Genomic DNA, 10250 nt, shown 5'->3' with positions numbered 1-10250 from the left:
TGATCTCCTGTGCTCCAGTGATTCTCCTGCCTCACCCTCTCAAAGTGTGGGATTACAAGCATGAGCCTCCACGGCTGGCCCATAGTCGCTCAATCCCCTGTTTAATTACTATCGAAATAAATGCAATAATGTATACTTGGCTCAAGCATATATTGTTGAATATTAATTATCTAACCCAGGGGCTGGATACGGGGTGTTCACACAATTCCTTTTTTTTTTTTTCTTGTGAGACAGAGTCTCACTCTGTCATCCAGGCTAGAGTGCAGTGGTACAATCATGCCTCAACATCCCAGGGCTCAGGGGATTCTCCTGCCTCAGTCTCCTGAGTAGCTGGGACTACAGGTGCGTGCCACAAAGCCCGGTTAATTTAAAAATTTTTTTTTTTTAGAAATGAGGTCTCACTATGTTGCCCAGACTGTTCTCGAACTCCTGAGCTCAAGCGACCCTCCCTTCCCAGCCTCCCAAAGTGCAGAAAGCACAGGTGTGAGCCACTGGGCCGGGCCCACACAATTGTTTCAAATTTTCTGCCTGTTTGAAAATGTTCTTAATACAATGTTGGGGTAAGGTAAATGCAGTATTTATTTTGCAGTTCTTACCTCTTTGGCTGAGGGAATTGCTTGCTCCTCAGAGACTCTTTCTTTCTCTTTTCTTCTTTCCTTCCTTCCTCCCTCTCTTTCTCCCTTTCTCCCTTTCTTTCGCGACTGAGTTTCACTCTTGTTGCCCAGGCTGGAGCGCAATGGCACGATTTCGGCTCACCGCAACCTCCGCCTCCCGAGTTCAAGCGATTCTCTTGTCTCAGCCTTCCTGAGTAGCTGGGACTACAGCTGCCCGCCACCACGCCCGGCTAATTTTTTGTATTTTTGGTAGAGACTATTTTTTGTATTTTTAGTAGTTTCACCATGTTGGCCAGGCTACTCTTGAACTCCTGACCTCAGGCGATCCGCCCGCCTCGGCCTCCCAAAGTGCTGGGATTACAGGCGCGAGCCACCGCGCCCGGCCCTCCTCAGGGAGTTTCTAAACTGTCAGGAAGCCACTGGTTTTCCCTGTATTCATAAAAAAACTGACAGGAACGCCCAGGATCCTAAAGTGAGCTTCAGTCTCAAGATAGTCAGCGACCGCCCTCCGGGCCAGCGTCGGGGCCTTGAGGGGCCTCTGGAAAGTGAATCACAGGGAGCATCTCGGGGTTTCAGGATTTTGGCTGTCCGCTGCCCAAGCCTTGGCATCACGGGCGTTTTTCCCTCTCACGTTCAGGTCCCTTCAAGGTCGGCGCCAGGTATCCTCCCAGAACACGGGCACACAGCCACGCCCAGGACCCCCACTGCCTACCTGCTGCCGCTAGAGGGCGCCATCGTCGCGGCTAACGCAACCTGAGGAAGGAAGCGGTGGAGCACCACATCGCGGGGTTTTCTGGGAGATGGAGGCGGTGGAAGCATACGCATGCGCAGCGACTGCGCCGCAGTGGGCGCGCATGTGCAGCGGAGGGGCGTGATGACTCGGAGTCTCCAAGCCACCGCAGAGTAGTGCGGGGCCGGGGGCTCTAAGGGGTAGCCGCAACCTGGACGGCCCGGGACACAGCTGCGGGTTCCGGCCAACAGGCCCGGCGTCGCGGCCTCGGCTCCGCTGTGGGTGCACGGGCTGGGGCTGCGGCGACTCCTGTGCGCTCCGCGTCTGCGGCTGGTAGGAATGGGGATCGTCCCCAGATCCCGCCTTCCGGGCAGGGCCTCCCCTGCCAGCGATCCTGCCCACAGTCCAAGGATCCTCCTCGCTTCTCGTGGACTGCGGTGTCAGCCGCCCGAGCCGGTCCCCGGACACCTGGCCAGGTGACGGCCCCCAACCTCCGCCTGGCGGGGGGTGGTCTGCGAGTCCCCCTCATCCCCGGCAGACGTTCCCGAGCTCCGGAGGGAAAAAAGGACGAGGAAGGGGCTGCTTATGAGTCTGTCGGTGTTGATTTAGTAGTTGTGGAATGTGAGCCCTGGGGAAATAAGTGGAAGAGGCATGGACCGTGTGGCTCCACTGGGGCGTTCGCGAATGCCTCCTGGAGGAGGAGACCAACCAGAAAGAAGAGGCAGCGTCCAGCAACTGGACAAAGGCCAGAGGGCCTTTCTGGCAAGAGGACTGGGGTGAGCAGAAGCTGATCCGGCTCTTTATTCCTGGGCGCAAGTGCCGTGTGGCATAGGTCAATGAAGGCCTGAAAGGGGTGTTGAGCCAGCAACAAAATGCCTTGAGTGCACCATTAAAGAAGCAACAACTATGGCTCACGCCTGTAATCCCAGCACTTTGGGTGGCCCAAGCGGGCGGGTTGCCTGAGCTCAGGGGTTCAAGACCAGCCTGGCCAACATGGTGAAACTCCGTCTCTACTAAAAATACAAAAATTAGCCACGCGTGGTGGCACGGGCCTATAATCCCTGCTACTGGGAAGGCCGAGACAGGAGAATCGCTTGAACCGGGGATGCAGAGGTTGGAGGCTGCAGTGAGCCGAGATCACGCCACTGCACTGCAGCCTGGGCTCTAGAGCTAGACTATCAAAAAAAAAAAAACCAAAAACGGAAAAAGATCACATATGTTGGCCAGACAAGGTGGCTCATGCCTGTAACCCCAGCACTTTGGGAGGCTGAGGATTACTTGAGCCCTGGAGTTTGAGAGCAGCCTGGGTAAAATAGTGAGACCCCATCTCTACTAAAAAAATTAGAGGCATGGTGGTGTACACCTGTAGTCCCAGCAACTGGGGAGGTTGAGATGGGAGGATTGCTTGAGCCCATGAGGTCAAGGCTGCAGTGAGCTATGATCATGTCACTGGACTACATCCTAGACAACAAAGACTCCATCCCTAAGAAAAAAAAAAAAAAAGTCATTTTGTAAATGACTTCTGGGATGCTTATCTTGATGTAGAAAATCTCCTACCCCAAGAACAAACAGATAATTCCTGAACAAGGATTGGCAAACAATGGCCTCAGTGGGCCTTCTGTTTCTGTAAAGTTTTATTGGAATGCAGTCACACTCGTTTGTTTAGTATTATCTAGGCTGCTATCTGGCAGAGTTGGGTAGTCATGGCAGAGACCTTATGGTCTGCAAAGCTGAAAATATTTATTACTGTGCTTTTTACAGAAAAAGATACCCTACCTGTGACCTAGAAGAATATACACTTGTGGCCGGGCGCAGTGTCTCACGCCTGTCATCCCAACACTTTGGGAGGCTGAGGTGGGTGGATCACCTGAGGTCAGGAGTTCGAGACCAGCCTGGCCAACAAGGTGAAACCCCGTCTCTACTAAAAATAGCAAAATTAGCTGGGTGTGTTGGTGTGCGCCTGTAATCCCAGCTACTCTGGAGGCTGAGGCAGGAGAATCACTTGAACGTGGGAGGTGGAGGTTGCAGTGAGCTGAGATCTTGTCACTGCACTCCAGCCTGGAGGACAGAGTGAGACCCAGTCTCAAAAACTACAAAAAAGAATATACACTCGTGCCAGCACAATACTTAGCACTAAGGATTTCTCTTTGCCACTGAACAGAAAAAACACCCTTGTTGTTATTAATGATGTTATGCTTTATTGTTAACTTTATTACTAGATGATTACTTTTACTCATCTCTTCTTTCATACTCTTCTATTCTTCTGATATTTGTGTGTTTTAGTGCCTGTTTTAGCCCATCTGCTTAATATGGTACATTTTAGTATCTAATAAAGGGTGCCTGACTTTTTTTTTTTTTGGAGACAGAGGATCACGTTGTCACCCAGGCTGGAGTGCAGTGGTGCGATCTCAGCTCACTGCAACCTCCGCCTCCCAGGTTCAGGCAATTCTCCTGCCTCAGCCTCTTGAGTAGCTAGGATTACAGGTGCCCGTCACCACACCCGGCTAATTTTTGTATTTTTAGTACAGGTGGGTTTCACCATGTTCGCCAGGCTGGTTTTGAATTCCAGACCTTAAGTGATCTACCCACCTCGGCCTCCCAAAGTGCTGGGATTATAGTCGTGAGCCACCGTATCCGGCCTCTGACTATTCTTTTAACCAGATACTGTTGGACTTTTCATATGATCTTTAAGTTGTTTTGTTCTGTGAGCTGGCAGGGGCGGTGGGGGGAGTCTTTGAATTGGAATTGCTATAATTTTGTTTAGTAGTTTTGTGAAGATCTTTTTTTTTTTTTTGAGACCGAGTGCTAGGAATGCAGGCGTGAGCCACCATGCCCAGCCAATTTTTATATTTTTAGAGATGGGGTTTTACCATGTTGGCCAGGCTCATCTTGAACTCCTGACCTCAGGTGATTCCCCCAGCCTGGCCTCCCAAAGTGTTAGGATTACAGGCGTGAGCCACTGTGCCCGGTCTGATATTTTAATACTTTAAAAAAATATGTAGGCCTTCATGGAGAAATTTTAAAAAAATACTTTCCATTCAGGAATAATATGTCAGTGTGTTCTGAACTTAACTTTAGGTCTGTTAATGAGGTTTTTGTATTTTCTTCATGAAAATCCTTTATTGCTTTTGCTAATTGATTTCCAAGTTGCTCCCAGCATCACTATTGTGAGTGACAATTTAATCACTATTCTGGATTACAATTTTTTTTCCAATTTTCATTTCAAAATTGTGAAGTATTTCAACCTGCGGAGAGGTTTGGAGAGTAATAGAATAATATATAAATAATAAAGATGACACCCATGTATCATCGAGATTTTACCTGTGTTAACATATAGTCAGATTTTCAGATTTTGATTTGTTTTTTCATATCAAGCATCACAGGTGTAACTGAGGTCTCCTTCTTCCCCAACTCTTTCCCCTCTCTCCCCTCAGGTGCTACTTTCTTGAGGTTGGGCAATCTATCTAGTCCATGTTATTGTTACTTTACTACTTATGTATGAATCTCTGTATAACATAGAGATTTTGTGTCTTTTATTTCCACGTAAATTGTATCATGTCGATAAGTGCACAGTTTACTTTTTGCACTCAGTTTTTGGAGAACTGTCCATCTTGTATATATGTTAGTCTTTTTTTTTTCTTTTGAGATGAAGTCTCTCTCTTGTCCCCCAGGCTGGAGTGTGATGGTGCGATCTCCGCTCACTGCAACCTCTGCCTCCCGGGTTCAAGCGATTCTCTTACCTCAGCCTCGCGAGGAGCTGAGATTACAGGCGCCTGCCACCACGCCTGGATAATTTTTGTATTTTTGGTGGAGACGGGGTTTCCCCATGTTGGCCAGGCTGGTCTGGAACTCCAGACCTTAGGTGAGCCCAGTCCGTTTGTTTTAACCACCCCCTATTGCTCCTTTTCTCATACCACAATTTCTCTCTTCCCTGCCACTAAATATTTAGGCTTACAATTTTCCCATGCTAAAGTTTAAGAGAATCACTGAAAGAATGAAAACAATGTGTAGTTTTCATTTTCAACCGGCTGTTACTACAGAGGAAAGTTACTGGCTTTGTTTACATTTCTTAGATCTAGTCATTTTAACAAATTAAATGCTGGGATTACAGGCGTGAGCCACGCACCCAGTAAATAATTATATTGCCAATGAATAATGAGTGTACTTATTCTGAATTTTAACATTATCTCAAAAAAAAGGTTATAGATATGGAAATATTTTAGGAAATTATGCAGTAAGTAAAAGGAAGGCTCTATAACAAAATAATGATAGCATCGGGTTAAAAAATCAGCGGAGGCCATAGGAGACAGTAAACTCCTGCGCGTCCGCCCCCAGGCAAGTCCACGGGGCTAATAACCCAGTACCCGCGGCAGCTCCAGCGTTGGGCTGGGGAAGCTCGGGGACTCCGCGCACGCGCACATCCGTGTCCCGGCAGCCGCGCAAGCGCAATCGCCGTCGCCCGGAACATGGCTGCCGCCGGCCGCCAACTGTAAGTGCCGACACATCTCAGCCCTGCGCTGCCTTCGTTTCCCCCGGGGGGACGGCTTGACGGGTGGAGGCCCGCTGGGTCCTTGTCGGGAGGCGAGGGGCGCGTCCGCGGGTGGGTTTCACGTGGGTAGTGGGCATGTCGGGCTCGCTAGGGCGAGGGTCTGGCCGGGGGCGTAGTTGTCCTGGCGGGTGGGGACGCTCTGTGGCGATTGGGGTCACTCCTCTGAGGGCGAGGTCGCTCCCGGGCTGGTCTGGACGCCCCCGCTCTTTCCTTAGAGTCACCCGTGAGTTCCGTGCTCGCATCTCTAGCCCGCCCTCCCATAGAGACAGTTTTGCCGCGCCTGCTGGGGTCCGGGTCGGTCCCTGGGGTAACCCCCGAGTCTACCGCTTTTCTACTGGCTGGTGGGAGGGGCAGTGTGGGCTTGGGTCGGCCTCCGGCTGAATTGGTGGCCGTGAGCCAGGGGGCTGAGCTGCTTCCCCTTTCAGTCTCGCAGGTGTTAGATCACCTGTGTGTTTTTTCCATTTGATATTGCAAAATCATGTTTTACCGCAGTTCTCAGTGAGGGCCGCATTTTTGCACCTGTTTAGTGACCATTTCGCTGTCTTTTTCCTTGGTTTAGTGGCTTATTTCCTTTGTGCACTCTCCCAGTCTCAATATTTTATGACAGAAAATGTTGGTTTAGATAGAGAAGCTGAAAGACTTGTGCAGTGAAAGACCCCGTTAATATCTGCTGAATTTACTGTATCCCTTACCTTTCCTTCTGTCCATCCTTTCAGCCATCCATTAATCCACCTATTTTTGGAAACATGTCAAAGTAAGCCGCATATATCACAACACTTCTCCCTCAGACAGCTCACTATGCTTACCATGAATTAGAGTTCAATAGTGCTTTTTAAAATTTTTTGAGCCAAAATTGACTTTCAGTGAAATGCACAGATCTTCACTGTACCATTGATGAGTTTTGACAAATGCAACCTAAACCTTTATTAAAATTACCATCAGCCCGAAAAGGTCCCTTATTTTTTGCCAAGTAAAAAAATTTGGCTGTTGGAACTTGGGCTTGTTAAAGTACGTTTTGAATACCCAGCTTTTGTCTGTTTTTCTTTTCCCACAGCAAGTGACTTTCCTCCATTCTACTGCTTGTGTCCCTCTCTCTTCACCCAGCTTTTCATTTTGAAAAGTTCCACAGTTGCATAAAAGTTGCAGGAATAGTTTAACACTTGTAAAACCATCCAGATTCTCAAATTATTAACACTTTTTGCCACATCAGCTTTATCTTTCTCTTCTCCCTGCCTCAAACACATGCATAGGTGTTACCAGAAAGGGGGACTGGAGCTATACCCCAAGAAAGGGTTCTTATATCTTGGGAAAGAAAATTCAGGGCGAGTCCACAGAGTAAAGTGAAAGCAAGTTTATTAAGAAAGTAAAGGAATAAAAGAATGGCTACTCTATAGATAGAGCAGCCCCAAGAACTGCTGGTTGCCCATTTTTATGGTTATTTCTTGATTCTGTGCTAAACAAGGGGTGGATTATTCATGCCTACCATTTTTAGGCCATGTAGGGTAACTTCTGATGTTACTATGACATTTGTAAACTGTCATGGTGCTAGTGGGAGCAGGACTAGAGGTCACTCTCGTCGCCGTCTTGGTTTTGGTGGGTTTTAGCCGCCTTCTTTACTGCAAGCTGTTTTATCAACAAGGTCATTATGACCTGTATCTTTTGCCAATCTCCTGTCTCATCCTGTGTCCTAGAATGCCTTAACTGTCTGGAAATGCAGCCCAGTAGGTCTCAGCCTTATTTTACCCAGTCCCCATTTAAGATGGAGGTTTGCTCTGGTTCAAACACCTCTGACATAGGGTTCTCTTTTTTTTTTTTTTTTTTTTTGAGATGGAGTCTCGCCCAGGCTGGAGTGTAATGGCACGATCTCCGCTCATTGCAAACCCCGTCTCCTGGGTTCACACCATTCTCCTGCCTCAGCCTCCTGAGTAGCCGGAACTACAGGCGCCCGCCATCATGCCCAGCTAATTTTTTCTATTTTTAGTAGAGACGGGATTTCACTGTGTTAGCCAGGATGGTCTCGATCTCCTGACCTCGTGATCCGCCCACCTCAGCCTTCCAAAGTGCTGGGATTACAGGCGTGAACCACCACGCCCGGCCAAAGATAGAATCTTACCCCGTCATCCAGGGTAGAGTCCGGTGGTGCAATCTTGGCTCACTGCAACCTCCACCTCCCAGGCTCAAGTGATTTTCCTGCCTCAGCCTCCCGAGTAGCTGGAATTACAGGCGTTGTGCCACTACGCCCAGCTAATATTTGTCTTTTTAGTAGACATGGGGTTCTGCCACGTTGGCCAGGTTGGTCTTCAACTCCTGACCTCAAATGATCTGCCTACCTCGGCCTCCCACAGTGCTGGGATTACAGGAATGAGCCACTGCGCCTGGCCCCAGGTACTTTATTATCGATAGAGAACTCTTGTCTGATATAGTTTGTATGTAGCTGATATAGTTTGTATGATTTTTTGTGTATTTCTTTTGATCCAGGATCCTGTGTTACATTTACTTGTCATGTTATTTTAGTCTCCCTCAACCTTGAATGGCACTCCCCTTTCTTTTTTTTTTTCATGAAATTAATATATTTTTAAAAGACCCAGCTGGTGGTTGTGTAGATTGTCACTTGATGTTCAGTTGATGTTCCCAATATTAAATTCAGACTCTCATCTTCGGCAGGGCATTATCTGAGTGACATCATGTTCTTCTTGGTGTGTCATGTCAGGAAGCATGTGAGGCTGGTGGTGATCAGACTTCTGTCATGTGGTTAAAGTGCTCTCGCCGGGATCCTCCACTTTTTCCCTTCTGTAATTGACAAGCCATTCTAGAGATGGTACTTTGAATGTTCTTTTATGTTCATGATGTATTACTCATTTTGATATAGTAAGATGTTTCAAATCTTTTTCTTTATGTTTTGTTCCTTTTATGAGTTGTTTAAGAAATTCTTTGGCTTGGCGCGGTGGCTCACGCCTATAATCCTAGCACCTTGCAAAGCTGAGGCAGGCAGATGACTTGAGGTCATGAGTTCAACACCAGCCTGGCCAACATGGTGAAACCCCTTGTCTACTAAAAATATAAAAATTAGGCGAGTGTGGTGGCAGGCACATGCAATCCAAGCTATGTCGCGGAGGCTGGAGGCGAGTGGCCAGATATCAGCTCACTGCAAACTCCAGGAGGCGGGGTTTGCAATGAGCCAAGATCATGCCACAACACTCCAGCCTGGGCGACAGAGCAAGACTCAGTCTCAAAAAAATTAAAATAAAGTAAAAAGTTAAAGTAAAGTAAGGTAAGGTAAGGTAAAAGTAAAATACAGCCAGGTGTGATGGCATACTCCTATGGTCATAGCTGCTGAGTCCAGGAGTTCAAGATTGCAGTGAGCCATGATCATGCTACTGCATTGAAGCCTGGGCATCAAAGCAAGACTCTGTCTCTTTCTTTAAAAAAAAACAACAAAACAAATTCTTGGCTGTGCGCTATGGCTCCTGAGGTCAGGAGTTCGAGATCAGCCTGGCCAATTTGGTGAAGCCCCATCTCTATTAAAAATATAAACGATTGCCGGGCGCGGTGCCTCAAGCCTGTAATCCCAGCACTTTGGGAGGCCGAGATGGGCGGATCATAAGGTCAGGAGATCGAGACCATCCTGGCTAATACGGTGAAACCCTGTCTCTACTAAAAAATACAAAAAACTAGCCGGGCGAGGTAGTGGGCGCCTGTAGTCCCAGCTACTCGGGAGGCTGAGGCAGGAGAATGGCGTGAACCCGGGAGGCGGAGCTTGCAGTGAGCTGAGATCCGGCCACTGCACTGCAGCCTGGGTGACAGAGAGAGACTCCGTCTCAAAAAAATAAATAAATAAATAAACAATTACCTGAGTGTGGTGGCGCATGCCTGTAATCCCAACTACTTGGGAGGCTGAGGCACGAGAGTCGCTTGAAACCAGGAGGCGGAGGTCGCAGTGAGCCGAGATCGTGCCACTGCACTCCAGCCCAGCTACAGAACGAGACTCTGTCTCAAAAAAAATAGATAGGTAGATAGATACAGATATAGATATAAAATTAGCTGCATGTGGTGGCAGGTACATGTAGTCCTGGCTACTCAGGAGGCTGAGGCAAGAGAATCACTTGAACCCAGGAGGCGGAGGTTGCAGTGAGTCGTCATCACACCGCTGCACTCCAGCCTGGGCCACAGCGAGACTCCATCTGATAAAAAACAAACAAAACAACAACAACAACATTTTTCTACTCTGATAACTCAAAGATATTCTTGTAGTTCTATATTTCTTTTTCTTTTTCTTTTTTTTTTTTTTTTGAGACGGAGTTTCACTGTTGTTGCCCGGGCTGGAGTGCAGTGGCACAATCTCGGCTCACTGCAAGCT

General features: G+C 48.0%; 1 protein-coding gene across 10 annotated transcripts in view; it reads left to right on the top strand.

The window, feature by feature from the left end:
• Window positions 1-1616: 1616 nt before the first annotated feature.
• The window catches only part of ZNF329 (zinc finger protein 329), a 36790-nt gene continuing 28156 nt past the window's right edge, over window positions 1617-10250 (top strand). For 5 of the 10 annotated variants that reach the window (XR_641127.3, XR_641130.4, XM_009195514.4 and 2 more), the window contains exon 1: window positions 1940-2120. The gene's annotated coding sequence lies outside the window, so the exon portion shown is untranslated. Of the gene's footprint in view, window positions 1821-1939; window positions 2121-3105; window positions 3199-5114; window positions 5834-8198; window positions 8712-10250 lie in introns of those variants that run through there. The other 5 variants (XM_003916245.4, XM_003916244.5, XM_009195511.4 and 2 more) reach the window with 4 other exon arrangements.

This window comes from Papio anubis, chromosome 20, assembly GCF_008728515.1.
Source record: "Papio anubis isolate 15944 chromosome 20, Panubis1.0, whole genome shotgun sequence".
NCBI lineage: Eukaryota > Metazoa > Chordata > Mammalia > Primates > Cercopithecidae > Papio > Papio anubis.
This window is presented reverse-complemented; position numbering and strand designations above follow the sequence as displayed.